A 17,610-nucleotide genomic window follows, 5' to 3' on the forward strand; every position below is an offset into this window, starting at 1 on the left:
CTATCCTTTATGAGTTATAATGTATCCTTTATGAGTTATAATGTATCCGCCCTATCCTTTATGAGTTATAATGTATCCTTTATGAGTTACAATGTATCCTTTATGAGTAATAATGTATCCTTTATGAGTTATAATGTATCCCCCCTATCCTTTATGAGTTATAATGTATCCTTTATGAGTTATAATGTATCCTTTATGAGTTATAATGTATCCTTTATGAGTTATAATGTATCCTTTATGAGTTATAATGTATCCTTTATGAGTTATAATGTATCCTTTATGAGTTATAATGTATCCTTTATGAGTTAAAATGTATCCTTTATGAGTTATAATGTATCCTTTATGAGTTATAATGTATCCCCCCTATCCTTTATGGGTTATAATGTATCCTTTATGAGTTCTAATGTATCCTTTATGAGTTATAATGTATCCTTTATGAGTTACAATGTATCCTTTATGAGTAATAATGTATCCCCCCTATCCTTTATGAGTTATAATGTATCCTTTATGGGTTATAATGTATCCTTTATGAGTTATAATGTATCCTTTATGAGTTATAATGTATCCCCCCATCCTTTATGAGTTATAATGTGTCCTTTATGAGTGATAATGTATCCTTTATGAGTGATAATGTATCCCCCCATCCTTTATGAGTAATAATGTATCCTTTATGAGTTATAATGTATCCTTTATGAGTTATAATGTATCCTCTTATTTATAATGTGTCCTTTATGAGTGATAATGTATCCTTTGAGTTATAATGTATCCTTTATGAGTGATAATGTATCCTTTATGAGTTATAATGTATCCCCCTATCCTTTATGAGTGATAATGTATCCTTTATGAGTGATAATGTACCCCCCCCATCCTTTATGAGTGATAATGTATCCTTTATGAGTGATAATGTATCCCCCCATCCTTTATGAGTAATAATGTGTCCTTTATGAGTAATAATGTGTCCTTTATGAGTTATAATGTATCCTTTATGAGTAATAATGTATCCTTTATGAGTTATACTGTATCCTTTATGGGTTCTAATGTATCCTTTATGGGTTCTAATGTATCCTTTATGAGTTATAATGTATCCTTTATGAGTTATAATGTATCCTTTATGAGTTATAATGTATCCTTTATGAGTTATAATGTATCCTTTATGAGTTATAATGTATCCTTTATGAGTTATAATGTATCCTTTATGAGTTATAATGTATCCTTTATGAGTTATAATGTATCCCCCCTATCCTTTATGAGTTATAATGTATCCTTTATGAGTTATAATGTATCCCCCCTATCCTTTATGAGTTATAATGTATCCTTTATGAGTTATAATGTATCCCCCCTATCCTTTATGAGTTATAATGTATCCTTTATGAGTTATAATGTATCCTTTATGGGTTATAATGTATCCTTTATGAGTTATAATGTATCCTCTGAGTTATAATGTATCCTTTATGAGTTCTAATGTATCCTTTATGAGTTCTAATGTATCCTTTATGAGTTCTAATGTATCCTTTATGAGTTCTAATGTATCCTTTATGAGTTCTAATGTATCCTTTATGAGTAATAATGTATCCTTTATGAGTTATAATGTATCCCCCCTATCCTTTGAGTGATAATGTATCCTTTATGAGTTATAATGTATCCCCCCTATCCTTTATGGGTTATAATGTATCCTTTATGGGTTATAATGTATCCTTTATGGGTTATAATGTATCCTTTATGAGTTCTAATGTATCCTTTATGAGTTCTAATGTATCCTTTATGAGTTCTAATGTATCCTTTATGAGTTCTAATGTATCCTTTATGAGTAATAATGTATCCTTTATGAGTAATAATGTATCCTTTATGAGTTATAATGTATCCCCCCTATCCTTTGAGTGATAATGTATCCTTTATGAGTTATAATGTATCCCCCTATCCTTTATGGGTTATACTGTATCCTTTATGGGTTATAATGTATCCTTTATGAATTCTAATGTATCCTTTATGAGTTCTAATGTATCCTTTATGAGTTCTAATGTATCCTTTATGAGTTATAATGTATCCTTTATGAGTTATAATGTATCCCCCCTATCCTTTATGGGTTATAATGTATCCTTTATGAGTTCTAATGTATCCTTTATGAGTTCTAATGTATCCTTTATGAGTTACAATGTATCCTTTATGAGTAATAATGTATCCTTTATGAGTTATAATGTATCCCCCCTATCCTTTATGAGTTATAATGTATCCTTTATGGGTTATAATGTATCCTTTATGAGTTATAATGTATCCCCCCCATCCTTTATGAGTTATAATGTATCCTTTATGAGTGATAATGTATCCTCTGAGTTATAATGTGTCCTTTATGAGTGATAATGTATCCTTTATGAGTGATAATGTATCCCCCCATCCTTTATGAGTAATAATGTATCCTTTATGAGTTATAATGTATCCTTTATGAGTAATAATGTATCCTCTGAGTTATAATGTATCCTTTATGAGTAATAATGTATCCTTTATGAGTTATAATGTATCCTTTATGAGTAATAATGTATCCTTTATGAGTTATAATGTATCCCCCTATCCTTTATGAGTTATAATGTATCCTCTGAGTTATAATGTGTCCTTTATGAGTGATAATGTATCCTTTGAGTTATAATGTATCCTTTATGAGTGATAATGTATCCTTTATGAGTGATAATGTATCCTTTATGAGTTATAATGTGTCCTTTATGAGTGATAATGTATCCTTTATGAGTGATAATGTATCCCCCCATCCTTTATGAGTAATAATGTGTCCTTTATGAGTAATAATGTGTCCTTTATGAGTTATAATGTATCCTTTATGAGTAATAATGTGTCCTTTATGAGTTACAATGTATCCTTTATGGGTTATAATGTGTCCTTTATGAGTTCTAATGTATCCTTTATGAGTTATAATGTATCCTTTATGAGTAATAATGTATCCTTTATGAGTTAATGTATCCCCCCTATCCTTTGAGTGATAATGTATCCTTTATGAGTTATAATGTATCCCCCCTATCCTTTATGGGTTATAATGTATCCTTTATGAGTTCTAATGTATCCTTTATGGGTTATAATGTATCCTTTATGAGTTATACTGTATCCTTTATGAGTTATAATGTATCCCCCCTATCCTTTATGGGTTATAATGTATCCTTTATGAGTTCTAATGTATCCTTTATGGGTTATAATGTATCCTTTATGAGTTATACTGTATCCTTTATGGGTTATACTGTATCCTTTATGGGTTATAATGTATCCTTTATGAGTTCTAATGTATCCTTTATGAGTTCTAATGTATCCTTTATGAGTTATAATGTATCCTTTATGAGTTATAATGTATCCCCCCTATCCTTTATGGGTTATAATGTATCCTTTATGAGTTCTAATGTATCCTTATGAATTCTAATGTATCCTTTATGAGTTCTAATGTATCCTTTATGAGTTCTAATGTATCCTTTATGAGTTATAATGTATCCTTTATGAGTTATAATGTATCCCCCCTATCCTTTATGGGTTATAATGTATCCTTTATGAGTTCTAATGTATCCTTTATGAGTTCTAATGTATCCTTTATGAGTTACAATGTATCCTTTATGAGTTACAATGTATCCTTTATGAGTTACAATGTATCCTTTATGAGTAATAATGTATCCCCCTATCCTTTATGAGTTATAATGTATCCTTTATGGGTTATAATGTATCCTTTATGAGTTATAATGTATCCCCCCATCCTTTATGAGTTATAATGTATCCTTTATGAGTGATAATGTATCCTCTGAGTTATAATGTGTCCTTTATGAGTGATAATGTATCCTTTATGAGTGATAATGTATCCCCCCATCCTTTATGAGTAATAATGTATCCTTTATGAGTTATAATGTATCCTTTATGAGTAATAATGTATCCTCTGAGTAATAATGTATCCTTTATGAGTAATAATGTATCCTTTATGAGTTATAATGTATCCTTTATGAGTAATAATGTATCCTTTATGAGTTATAATGTATCCCCCCTATCCTTTATGAGTTATAATGTATCCTCTGAGTTATAATGTGTCCTTTATGAGTGATAATGTATCCTTTGAGTTATAATGTATCCTTTATGAGTGATAATGTATCCTTTATGAGTGATAATGTATCCTTTATGAGTTATAATGTGTCCTTTATGAGTGATAATGTATCCTTTATGAGTGATAATGTATCCCCCATCCTTTATGAGTAATAATGTGTCCTTTATGAGTAATAATGTGTCCTTTATGAGTTATAATGTATCCTTTATGAGTAATAATGTGTCCTTTATGAGTTACAATGTATCCTTTATGGGTTATAATGTGTCCTTTATGAGTTCTAATGTATCCTTTATGAGTTATAATGTATCCTTTATGAGTAATAATGTATCCTTTATGAGTTAATGTATCCCCCTATCCTTTGAGTGATAATGTATCCTTTATGAGTTATAATGTATCCCCCTATCCTTTATGGGTTATAATGTATCCTTTATGAGTTCTAATGTATCCTTTATGGGTTATAATGTATCCTTTATGAGTTATACTGTATCCTTTATGAGTTATAATGTATCCCCCTATCCTTTATGGGTTATAATGTATCCTTTATGAGTTCTAATGTATCCTTTATGGGTTATAATGTATCCTTTATGAGTTATACTGTATCCTTTATGGGTTATACTGTATCCTTTATGGGTTATAATGTATCCTTTATGAGTTCTAATGTATCCTTTATGAGTTCTAATGTATCCTTTATGAGTTATAATGTATCCTTTATGAGTTATAATGTATCCCCCCTATCCTTTATGGGTTATAATGTATCCTTTATGAGTTCTAATGTATCCTTATGAGTTATAATGTATCCTTTATGAGTTCGAATGTATCCTTTATGAGTTATAATGTATCCTTTATGAGTAATAATGTATCCTTTATGAGTTATAATGTATCCTTTATGAGTTATGTGTCCTTTATGAGTGATAATGTATCCTTTATGAGTAATAATGTATCCTTTATGAGTAATAATGTATCCTTTATGAGTAATAATGTATCCTTTATGAGTTATAATGTATCCCCCCTATCCTTTATGAGTGATAATGTATCCTTTATGAGTTAGAATGTATCCCCCTATCCTTTATGAGTGATAATGTATCCTCTGAGTTGTGTCCTTTATGAGTGATAATGTATCCTTTATGAGTGATAATGTATATCCCCCATCCTTTATGAGTAATAATGTATCCTTTATGAGTTATAATGTATCCTTTATGAGTAATAATGTATCCTCTGAGTTATAATGTGTCCTTTATGAGTTAGAATGTATCCCCCTATCCTTTATGAGTGATAATGTATCCTCTGAGTTGTGTCCTTTATGAGTTATAATGTATCCTTTATGAGTTATAATGTATCCCCCCTATCCTTTATGAGTGATAATGTATCCTTTATGAGTGATAATGTATCCCCCCATCCTTTATGAGTAATAATGTATCCTTTATGAGTGATAATGTATCCTTTATGAGTGATAATGTATCCCCCTATCCTTTATGAGTGATAATGTATCCTCTGAGTTATGTGTCCTTTATGAGTGATAATGTATCCTTTATGAGTGATAATGTATCTCCCCCATCCTTTATGAGTAATAATGTATCCTTTATGAGTAATAATGTATCCTTTATGAGTTATAATGTATCCTTTATGAGTAATAATGTATCCTTTATGAGTTATAATGTGTCCTTTATGAGTGATAATGTATCCTTTATGAGTGATAATGTATCCCCCCATCCTTTATGAGTAATAATGTATCCTTTATGAGTTATAATGTATCCTTTATGAGTTATAATGTATCCTTTATGAGTGATAATGTATCCTTTATGAGTTATAATGTGTCCTTTATGAGTGATAATGTATCCTTTATGAGTTATAATGTATCCCCCCATCCTTTATGAGTTATAATGTATCCTTTATGAGTGATAATGTATCCCCCCTATCCTTTGAGTAATGTTTTCCCCCTCCCCCCCACTAGGTGGCGTACTCTGCTGTCAGTGGATGACCTGGTGGAGAAGGTGGTGAAGAGGTTAGAGGTCAGAGGGGAACTGGACAACACTTACATCATCTTTACCTCAGACAACGGATACCACACAGGTACACAACACACCTGACACAGGTACACAACACACCTGACACAGGTACACAACACACACACATACACTGCCTTCAGAAAAGTAAAGCTCCACCCCTCCTAAGAGGATAGCTACCACCCCCCAGGTCAGTTCTCTCTCCCCCTGGATACCACTCTGCTGACCCCCCTCTCTCCCCCTGGATACCACTCTGCTGACCCCCCCCCCCTCTCCTCCTCCCACCCCCAGGTCAGTTCTCTCTCCCCCTGGATACCACTCTGCTGACCCCCCCCCCCTCTCCTCCTCCCACCCCCAGGTCAGTTCTCTCTCCCCCTGGATACCACTCTGCTGACCCCCCTCTCTCCCCCTGGATACCACTCTGCTGACCCCCCCCCCCCCCCCTCTCCCCTCCTCCCACCCCCCAGGTCAGTTCTCTCTCCCCCTGGATACCACTCTGCTGACCCCCCCCCCTCTCTCCTCCTCCCACCCCCAGGTCAGTTCTCTCTCCCCCTGGATACCACTCTGCTGACCCCCCCCCCCCCCTCTCTCCTCCTCCCACCCCCAGGTCAGTTCTCTCTCCCCTGGATACCACTCTGCTGACCCCCCCCCCCCTCTCCTCCTCCCCCACCCCCCAGGTCAGTTCTCTCTCCCCCTGGATACCACTCTGCTGACCCCCCCCTCTCTCCTCCTCCCACCCCCCAGGTCAGTTCTCTCTCCCCCTGGATACCACTCTGCTGACCCCCCTCTCTCCCCCTGGATACCACTCTGCTGACCCCCCCCCCCCTCCTCCTCCCACCCACCCAGGTCAGTTCTCTCTCCCCCTGGATACCACTCTGCTGACCCCCCCCTCTCTCCCCTGGATACCACTCTGCTGACCCCCCCCTCTCTCCTCCTCCCACCCCCCAGGTCAGTTCTCTCTCCCCCTGGATACCACTCTGCTGACCCCCCCCCTCTCTCCCCCTGGATACCACTCTGCTGACCCCCCTCTCTCCCCCTGGATACCACTCTGCTGACCCCCCCCTCTCTCCCCTGGATACCACTCTGCTGACCCCCCTCCCCCTCTCTCCTCCTCCCACCCCCCAGGTCAGTTCTCTTCCCCCTGGATACCACTCTGCTGACCCCCCTCTCCTCCTCCCCCCCAGGTCAGTTCTCTCTCCCCCTGGATACCACTCTGCTGACCCCCCCTCTCTCCTCCCACCCCTCCAGGTCAGTTCTCTCTCCCCCTGGATACCACTCTGCTGACCCCCCCCTCTCTCCCCTGGATACCACTCTGCTGACCCCCCCCCCCCTCTCTCCTCCTCCCACCCACCCAGGTCAGTTCTCTCTCCCCTGGATACCACTCTGCTGACCCCCCTCTCTCCCCCTGGATACCACTCTGCTGACCCCCCCTCTCTCCTCCTCCCACCCCCCAGGTCAGTTCTCTCTCCCCCTGGATACCACTCTGCTGACCCCCCTCTCTCCCCCTGGATACCACTCTGCTGACCCCCCCTCTCTCCCCCTGGATACCACTCTGCTGACCCCCCTCTCTCCCCCTGGATACCACTCTGCTGACCCCCCTCCCCCCCCTCTCTCCTCCTCCCACCCCCCAGGTCAGTTCTCTCTCCCCCTGGATACCACTCTGCTGACCCCCTCTCCTCCTCCCCCCAGGTCAGTTCTCTCTCCCCCTGGATACCACTCTGCTGACCCCCCCCCCCCTCTCTCCTCCCACCCCTCCAGGTCAGTTCTCTCTCTCCCCTGGATACCACTCTGCTGACCCCCCCCCCTCTCTCCTCCCACCCCTCCAGGTCAGTTCTCTCTCCCCCTGGATACCACTCTGCTGACCCCCCCTCTCTCCTCCTCCTCCCACCCCTCCAGGTCAGTTCTCTCTCCCCTGGATACCACTCTGCTGACCCCCCTCTCCTCCTCCCCCCCCCAGGTCAGTTCTCTCTCCCCTGGATACCACTCTGCTGACCCCCCTCTCTTCCTCCCACCCCCCCAGGTCAGTTCTCTCTCCCCCTGGATACCACTCTGCTGACCCCCCCCCCCCTCCTCCCCCCCCCCAGGTCAGTTCTCTCTCCCCCTGGATACCACTCTGCTGACCCCCCCCCCCTCTCTCCTCCCACCCCCCAGGTCAGTCTCTCTCCCCCTGGATACCACTCTGCTGACCCCCCTCTCTCCTCCTCCCACCCCCCAGGTCAGTTCTCTCTCCCCTGGATACCACTCTGCTGACCCCCCCCTCTCCTCCTCCCACCCCCCAGGTCAGTTCTCTCTCCCCCTGGATACCACTCTGCTGACCCCCCTCTCTTCCTCCCACCCCCCAGGTCAGTTCTCTCTCCCCCTGGATACCACTCTGCTGACCCCCCCCTCTCTTCCTCCCACCACCCCAGGTCAGTTCTCTCTCCCCCTGGATACCACTCTGCTGACCCCCCCCCCCTCTCTCCTCCTCCCACCCCTCCAGGTCAGTTCTCTCTCCCCCTGGATACCACTCTGCTGACCCCCCCCTCTCCTCCTCCCCCCAGGTCAGTTCTCTCTCCCCTGGATACCACTCTGCTGACCCCCCTCTCCTCCTCCCCCTCCAGGTCAGTTCTCTCTCCCCTGGATACCACTCTGCTGACCCCCCCCCCTCTCTCCTCCTCCCACCCCCAGGTCAGTTCTCTCTCCCCTGGATACCACTCTGCTGACCCCCCTCTCTTCCTCCCACCACCCCAGGTCAGTTCTCTCTCCCCTGGATACCACTCTGCTGACCCCCCCTCTCCTCCTCCCCCCCCAGGTCAGTTCTCTCTCCCCCTGGATACCACTCTGCTGACCCCCCCCTCTCTCCTCCTCCCACCCCCTCCAGGCAGTTCTCTCTCCCCCTGGATACCACTCTGCTGACCCCCCTCCCCCCTCTCCTCTCCCCCCCCCAGGTCAGTTCTCTCTCCCCCTGGATACCACTCTGCTGACCCCCCTCTCTTCCTCCCACCCCCCCAGGTCAGTTCTCTCTCCCCCTGGATACCACTCTGCTGACCCCCCTCTCTTCCTCCCACCCCCAGGTCAGTTCTCTCTCCCCCTGGATACCACTCTGCTGACCCCCCCTCTCTCCTCCTCCCACCCCCCAGGTCAGTTCTCTCTCCCCCTGGATAAGAGGCAGCTGTATGAGTCTGATATAAGAGTTCCTCTGCTGATCCGAGGGCCCAACATCAAGCCTAACCAGACCACCGGGCTGGCGGTCCAGAACGTTGACCTGGGTCCTACCATCCTGGACATGGCCGGTTACAACATCAGCAAGACTGCCATGGATGGCATGTCCTTTCTGTCTGTACTGGTGAGAACCCACTATACTATATATAACACCTAGTGCAACGTCATGTCCTTCCTGTCTGTACTGGTGAGAACCCACTATACTATATATAACACCTAGTACAACGTCATGTCCTTCCTGTCTGTACTGGTGAGAACCCATACAGAACCCACTATACTATATATAACACCTAGTACAACGTCATGTCCTTCCTGTCTGTACTGGTGAGAACCCACTATACTATATATCACACCAAGTACAACGTCAACGCAGCCTAGTAGCCTAGCACAACGTAGCCTAGCGCAACGCAGCCTAGCGCAACGCAGCCTAGCGCAACGCAGCCTAGCGCAACGCAGCCTAGCGCAACGCAGCCTAGCGCAACGCAGCCTAGCGCAACGCAGCCTAGCGCAACGCAGCCTAGCGCAACGCAGCCTAGCGCAACGCAGCCTAGCGCAACGCAGCCTAGCGCAACGCAGCCTAGCAGCCTAGCGCAACGCAGCCTAGCAGCCTAGCGCAACGCAGCCTAGCAGCCTAGCGCAACGCAGCCTAGTAGCCTAGCGCAACGCAGCCTAGTAGCCTAGCGCAACGCAGCCTAGACATGGTGGCAGTTGTGTGTATTCCTAGCGCAACGCAGCCTAGTAGCCTAGCGCAACGCAGCCTAGTAGCCTAGCGCAACGCAGCCTAGTAGCCTAGCGCAACGCAGCCTAGCGCAACGCAGCCTAGTAGCCTAGCGCAACGCAGCCTAGTAGCCTAGCGCAACGCAGCCTAGTAGCCTAGCGCAACGCAGCCTAGTAGCCTAGCGCAACGCAGCCTAGTAGCCTAGCGCAACGCAGCCTAGTAGCCTAGCGCAACGCAGCCTAGTAGCCTAGCGCAACGCAGCCTAGTAGCCTAGCGCAACGCAGCCTAGACATGGTGGCAGTTGTGTGTATTCTCTGTGACAGGAGGGATCAGTGTTTAACTGGTGTGTGTATTCTCTGTGTCAGGAGGGATCTGTGAACAGCACTACGTGGAGAACAGACTTCCTGGTGGAGTATGAAGGGGAGGGGTCTAATGTGTCTGATCCCGCCTGCCCCCTGCTGGGTCCTGGGGTCTCCGTGTGTTTCCCTGACTGTGTGTGTGAGGACTCCTTCAACAACACGTACGCCTGCGTTCGTACCGTCGCCCCCTCTGCCAACCTCCAGTACTGCGAGTTTGATGACAACGAGGTGAAAGGGAGAGAACTGTTTAGTCGCCACGTGTCTGTAGGGATGTGTAGACATGTCTCACCCATAGAAATTCAATGAAGTTCCTGCTTTACTGCTATGGGGACATTCAACATGGCCGCCAGTCCACTTATTATGGCATTGAACTGAATGGGGAACACCAGCTAACACCAGCTAATAACTAACTCTCTCTCTGTGTTCCCCAGGTATTTAACATTACAGTAGACCCCTACCAGCTAACACCAGCTAATAACTAACTCTCTCTCTGTGTTCCCCAGGTGTTTAACATTACAGTAGACCCCTACCAGCTAACACCAGCTAATAACTAACGCTCTCTCTGTGTTCCCCAGGTGTTTAACATTACAGTAGACCCCTACCAGGTCATTAGTAATAACTAACTCTCTCTCTCTGTGTTCCCCAGGTGTTTAACATTACAGTAGACCCCTACCAGCTAACACCAGCTAATAACTAACTCTCTGTGTTCCCCAGGTGTTTAACATTACAGTAGACCCCTACCAGCTAACACCAGCTAATAACTAACTCTCTGTGTTCCCCAGGTGTTTAACATTACAGTAGACCCCTACCAGCTAACACCAGCTAATAACTAACGCTCTCTCTGTGTTCCCCAGGTGTTTAACATTACAGTAGACCCCTACCAGCTAACACCAGCTAATAACTAACGCTCTCTCTGTGTTCCCCAGGTGTTTAACATTACAGTAGACCCCTACCAGCTAACACCAGCTAATAACTAACTCTCTCTCTGTGTTCCCCAGGTGTTTAACATTATAGTAGACCCCTACCAGGTCATTAGTAATAACTAACTCTCTCTCTGTGTCCCCAGGTGTTTGTAGAGGTGTATAACATTACAGTTGACCCCTACCAGGTCATTAGTAATGACTAACTCTCTCTCTGTGTTCCCCAGGTGTTTGTAGAGGTGTATAACATAACAGTTGACCCCTACCAGCTCATTAACCTGGCTAAGACCATCGACCAGGAAGTCCTGGAGAAGATGAACCACAGACTGATGATGCTCCAGTCCTGTTCTGGACAGTCCTGTAGGACCCCTGGGGTCTACGATACACGGTATGCACGGTACACTGACCATCCACCCAGCTCTACCCCCCCCTCCCCAGACCACCCAGCTCTACCCCCCTCTCCTCTCTACAGACCACCCAGCTCTACCCCCCCCACCCCCCTCTCCTCTCTACAGACCACCCAGCTCTACCCCCCCCCCCCTCTCCTCTCTACAGACCACCCAGCTCTACCCCCTCTCCCTCCCCAGACCACCCAGCTCTACCCCCCTCTCCTCTCTACAGACCACCCAGCTCTAACCCCCCTCCTCTCTACAGACCACCCAGCTCTACCCCCCCCCTCCTCTCCACAGACCACCCAGCTCTACCCCCCTCTCCTCTCTACAGACCACCCAGCTCTAACCCCCCTCCTCTCTACAGACCACCCAGCTCTACCCCCCCTCTCCTCTCTACAGACCACCCAGCTCTACCCCCCTCTCCTCTCCACAGACCACCCAGCTCTACCCCCCCTCTCCTCTCTACAGACCACCCAGCTCTACCCCCCTCTCCTCTCCACAGACCACCCAGCTCTACCCCCCTCCTCTCTACAGACCACCCAGCTCTACCCCCCTCCTCCTCTCCCAAGACCACCCAGCTCTACCCCCCTCCCCAGACCACCCAGCTCTACCCCCCCCCAGACCACCCAGCTCTACCCCCCCAGACCACCCAGCTCTACCCCCCTCCCCAGACCACCCAGCTCTACCCCCCTCTCCTCTCTACAGACCACCCAGCTCTACCCCCCCTCCTCTCTACAGACCACCCAGCTCTACTCCCCCTCCTCTCTACAGACCACCCAGCTCTACCCCCCCTCTCCTCTCTACAGACCACCCAGCTCTACCCCCCTCTCCTCTCCCCAGACCACCCAGCTCTAACCCTCTCCTCTCTACAGACCACCCAGCTCTAACCCTCTCCTCTCTACAGACCACCCAGCTCTACCCCCCTCTCCTCTCTACAGACCACCCAGCTCTACCCCCTCCTCTCTACAGACCACCCAGCTCTACCCCCCTCCTCTCTACAGACCACCCAGCTCTACCCCCCTCCTCTCTACAGACCACCCAGCTCTACCCCCCCCTCCTCTCTACAGACCACCCAGCTCTACCCCCCTCTCCTCTCCCCAGACCACCCAGCTCTAACCCTCTCCTCTCTACAGACCACCCAGCTCTAACCCTCTCCTCTCTACAGACCACCCAGCTCTACCCCGCCCTCCTCTCTACAGACCACCCAGCTCTACCCCTCCCTCCCTCTCTACAGACCACCCAGCTCTAACCCTCTCCTCTCCACAGACCACCCAGCTCTACCCCCCTCTCCTCTCTACAGACCACCCAGCTCTACCCCCCTCTCCTCTCTACAGACCACCCAGCTCTACCCCCCCTCTCCTCTCTACAGACCACCCAGCTCTAACCCTCTCCTCTCTACAGACCACCCAGCTCTAACCCTCTCCTCTCTACAGACCACCCAGCTCTACCCCTCCCTCCTCTCTACAGACCACCCAGCTCTACCCCTCCCTCCTCTCTACAGACCACCCAGCTCTAACCCTCTCCTCTCCACAGACCACCCAGCTCTACCCCCCCCTCTCCTCTCTACAGACCACCCAGCTCTACCCCCCTCTCCTCTCTACAGACCACCCAGCTCTACCCCCCTCCTCTCTACAGACCACCCAGCTCTACCCCCCTCTCCTCTCTACAGACCACCCAGTTCTACCCCCTCCCTCTCCTCCCCCAGACCACCCAGCTCTAACCCCCCCCCCTCTCCTCTCTACAGACCACCCAGCTCTACCCCCCTCTCCTCTCTACAGACCACCCAGCTCTACCCCTCTCCTCTCTACAGACCACCCAGAACTAACCACCCCTCTGTTCTTCTCTCTGCAGACCACCCAGAACTAACCACCCCTCTGTTCTTCTCTCTGCAGACCACCCAGAACTAACCACCCCTCTGTTCTTCTCTCTGCAGACCACCCAGAACTAACCACCCCTCTGTTCTTCTCTCTGCAGACCACCCAGAACTACCCACCCCTCTGTTCTTCTCTCTGCAGACCACCCAGCTCTACCCCCCCCCCCGCCCCCTCTCCTCTCTACAGACCACCCAGAACTAACCACCCTCTGTTCTTCTCTGCAGACCACCCAGAACTAACCACCCCTCTGTTCTTCTCTGCAGACCACCCAGCTCTACTCCCCCCTCTGTTCTTCTCTCTGCAGACCACCCAGAACTAACCACCCCTCTGTTCTTCTCTCTACAGACCACCTAGAACTAACCACCCCTCTGTTCTTCTCTCTGCAGACCACCCAGCTCTACCCCCCCTCTGTTCTCCTCTCTGCAGACCACCCAGAACTAACCACCCCTCTGTTCTCCTCTCTGCAGACCACCCAGCTCTACTCCCCCCTCTGTTCTCCTCTCTGCAGACCACCCAGAACTAACCACCCCTCTGTTCTTCTCTCTGCAGATATACGTTTGACCCTCAGCTGATGTTCAGTAACAGGAGCCCCCGGAGCACCAGGCTGAGACGGGCCTGAAATGAGAGGAGGAGAGGAGGCTGTCTGAGCCTGTGCTGCTGTTCCCTAGTGTCTGAGACCTCAGCCCTGTAGGGGTCAGGGTTGGAGGGGGACCTTCTGTAAACTCCACACTACAGCACTTTTAACAGTCTGTACACGACACCCCCCCGTCTACCCTGTGTTTGGACACAGTATCACCCATTGATTGGTTATTTTAAGACATTGTTTGACTGATTTTAATTTTACATGTTGTGTTTGTTAATTACGTGAGGAAAATCAGTTACCTCATCAGCTGTTTTTCAAATAATTAACAAGTCTTGACCTGCTACAGTAGGACTAGAAACCATTCCTCTTTCTCCCAGTAGGACTAGAAACCATTCCTGTTGTTCCTCTTTCTCCCAGTAGGACTAGAAACCATTCCTCTTTCTCCCTGTAGGACTAGAAACCATTCCTCTTTCTCCCTGTAGGACTAGAAACCATTCCTGTTGTTCCTCTTTCTTCCAGTAGGACTAGAAACCATTCCTGTTGTTCCTCTTTCTCCCAGTAGGACTAGAAACCATTCCTCTTTCTCCCTGTAGGACTAGAAACCATTCCTGTTGTTCCTCTTTCTCCCAGTAGGACTAGAAACCATTCCTCTTTCTCCCAGTAGGACTAGAAACCATTCCTGTTGTTCCTCTTTCTCCCAGTAGGACTAGAAACCATTCCTCTTTCTCCCAGTAGGACTAGAAACCATTCCTGTTGTTCCTCTTTCTCCCAGTAGGACTAGAAACCATTCCTGTTGTTCCTCTTTCTCCCAGTAGGACTAGAAACCATTCCTCTTTCTCCCAGTAGGACTAGAAACCATTCCTGTTGTTCCTCTTTCTCCCAGTAGGACTAGAAACCATTCCTCTTTCTCCCAGTAGGACTAGAAACCATTCCTGTTGTTCCTCTTTCTCCCAGTAGGACTAGAAACCATTCCTGTTGTTCCTCTTTCTCCCAGTAGGACTAGAAACCATTCCTGTTGTTCCTCTTTCTCCCAGTAGGACTAGAAACCATTCCTCTTTCTCCCAGTAGGACTAGAAACCATTCCTCTTTCTCCCAGTAGGACTAGAAACCATTCCTATTGTTCCTCTTTCTCCCAGTAGGACTAGAAACCATTCCTGTTGTTCCTCTTTCTCCCAGTAGGACTAGAAACCGTTCCTCTTTCTCCCAGTAGGACTAGAAACCATTCCTCTTTCTCCCAGTAGGACTAGAAACCATTCCTCTTTCTCCCAGTAGGACTAGAAACCATTCCTCTTTCTCCCAGTAGGACTAGAAACCATTCCTCTTTCTCCCAGTAGGACTAGAAACCATTCCTCTTTCTCCCAGTAGGACTAGAAACCATTCCTCTTTCTCCCAGTAGGACTAGAAACCATTCCTCTTTCTCCCAGTAGGACTAGAAACCATTCCTCTTTCTCCCAGTAGGACTAGAAACCATTCCTCTTTCTCCCAGTAGGACTAGAAACCATTCCTCTTTCTCCCAGTAGGACTAGAAACCATTCCTATTGTTCCTCTTTCTCCCAGTAGGACTAGAAACCATTCCTCTTTCTCCCAGTAGGACTAGAAACCATTCCTCTTTCTCCCAGTAGGACTAGAAACCATTCCTCTTCTCCCAGTAGGACTAGAAACCATTCCTCTTTCTCCCAGTAGGACTAGAAACCATTCCTATTGTTCCTCTTTCTCCCAGTAGGACTAGAAACCATTCCTCTTTCTCCCTGTAGGACTAGAAACCATTCCTCTTTCTCCCAGTAGGACTAGAAACCATTCCTCTTTCTCCCAGTAGGACTAGAAACCATTCCTCTTTCTCCCAGTAGGACTAGAAACCATTCCTGTTGTTCCTCTTTCTCCCAGTAGGACTAGAAACCATTCCTGTTGTTCCTCTTTCTCCCAGTAGGACTAGAAACCATTCCTCTTTCTCCCTGTAGGACTAGAAACCATTCCTCTTTCTCCCAGTAGGACTAGAAACCATTCCTGTTGTTCCTCTTTCTCCCAGTAGGACTAGAAACCATTCCTCTTTCTCCCTGTAGGACTAGAAACCATTCCTCTTTCTCCCAGTAGGACTAGAAACAGGTCATTTTTGGAGTCACTTTTATTGTAAATAAGGATAGAATATGTTTCTGAATGCTTCTACATTAATGTGGATGCTACCATGGTTACGGATAATCCTGAATTAATCCACTTTTAATGTACAAGTGTTCAGAAACATGTTCTATTCTTAATTAAAAAGGTAAAAGTGACTCCAAATGACCACTTTACCGTTCATTTCTATTGGGCACAAAATGATGTGATCTACAACCAAAACAAACAGCCAATGCGTCCACGTTTATAGAGTCACACGCTGGACGTCGCCATTGTGTTCTAAGAATATGGGATGTCGTCATTGTGTTCTAAGAATATGGGATGTCGTCATTGTGTTCTAAGAATATGGGATGTCGTCATTGTGTTCTAAGAATATGGGATGTCGTCATTGTGTTCTAAGAATATGGGATGTCGTCATTGTGTTCTAAGAATATGGGATGTCGTCATTGTGTTCTAAGAATATGGGATGTCGTCATTGTGTTCTAAGAATATGGGACAATGTGTTTTACTACTTGAATATACACAAGTGAATTTGTCCCAAAACTTTTGGTCCCTTAAAATAGGAGGACTATGTACAAAAAGTGGTGTAATTTCTAAACGGTTCACCCAATATGGATGAAAATACCCTCAAATTAATATGACAGTCTGCACTTTCACCTCAGTCACTGTATCATTTCAAATCCAAAGTTCTGGAGTACAGAGCCAAAACAACCAAAATGGATCCCTGTCTCAATACTGTTGGAGATCACTGTATTTCCTCTAGATGAGTGCGTGACAATACTGTTGGAGATCACTGTATTTCCTCTAGATGAGTGCGTGACAGTACTGTTGGAGATCACTGTATGTACGGTTGTGGCATCATTTGAACATATTTACAGACCTTAAAGTTCTGAGAAATATATCTAACCAGTGGAGGGGGAGTCTAGTGGTACGGACAGAGACAGTGGAGGGGGAGTCTAGTGGTACGGACAGTGGAGGGGGAGTCTAGTGGTACGGACAGTGGAGGGGAGTCTAGTGGTACGGACAGTGGAGGGGGAGTCTAGTGGTACGGACAGTGGAGGGGGAGTCTAGTGGTACGGACAGTGGAGGGGGAGTCTAGTGGTACGGACAGTGGAGGGGGAGTCTAGTGGTACGGACAGTGGAGGGGGAGTCTAGTGGTACGGACAGAGACAGTGGAGGGGGAGTCTAGTGGTACGGACAGTGGAGGGGGGTCTAGTGGTACGGACAGTGGAGGGGAGTCTAGTGGTACGGACAGTGGAGGGGAGTCTAGTGGTACGGACAGTGGAGGGGGAGTCTAGTTGTACGGACAGTGGAGGGGGAGTCTAGTGGTACGGACAGAGACGGTGGAGGGGGAGTCTAGTGGTACGGAC

General features: G+C 46.5%; 1 pseudogene; it reads left to right on the top strand.

The window, feature by feature from the left end:
• LOC135536212 (N-acetylglucosamine-6-sulfatase-like) overlaps positions 1–15,763 on the top strand; it is a 47,035-nt pseudogene extending 31,272 nt beyond the window's left edge.
• Positions 15,764–17,610: the final 1,847 nt, after the last annotated feature.

This window comes from Oncorhynchus masou, unplaced genomic scaffold (genome assembly GCF_036934945.1).
Source record: "Oncorhynchus masou masou isolate Uvic2021 unplaced genomic scaffold, UVic_Omas_1.1 unplaced_scaffold_575, whole genome shotgun sequence".
Lineage (NCBI taxonomy): Eukaryota > Metazoa > Chordata > Actinopteri > Salmoniformes > Salmonidae > Oncorhynchus > Oncorhynchus masou.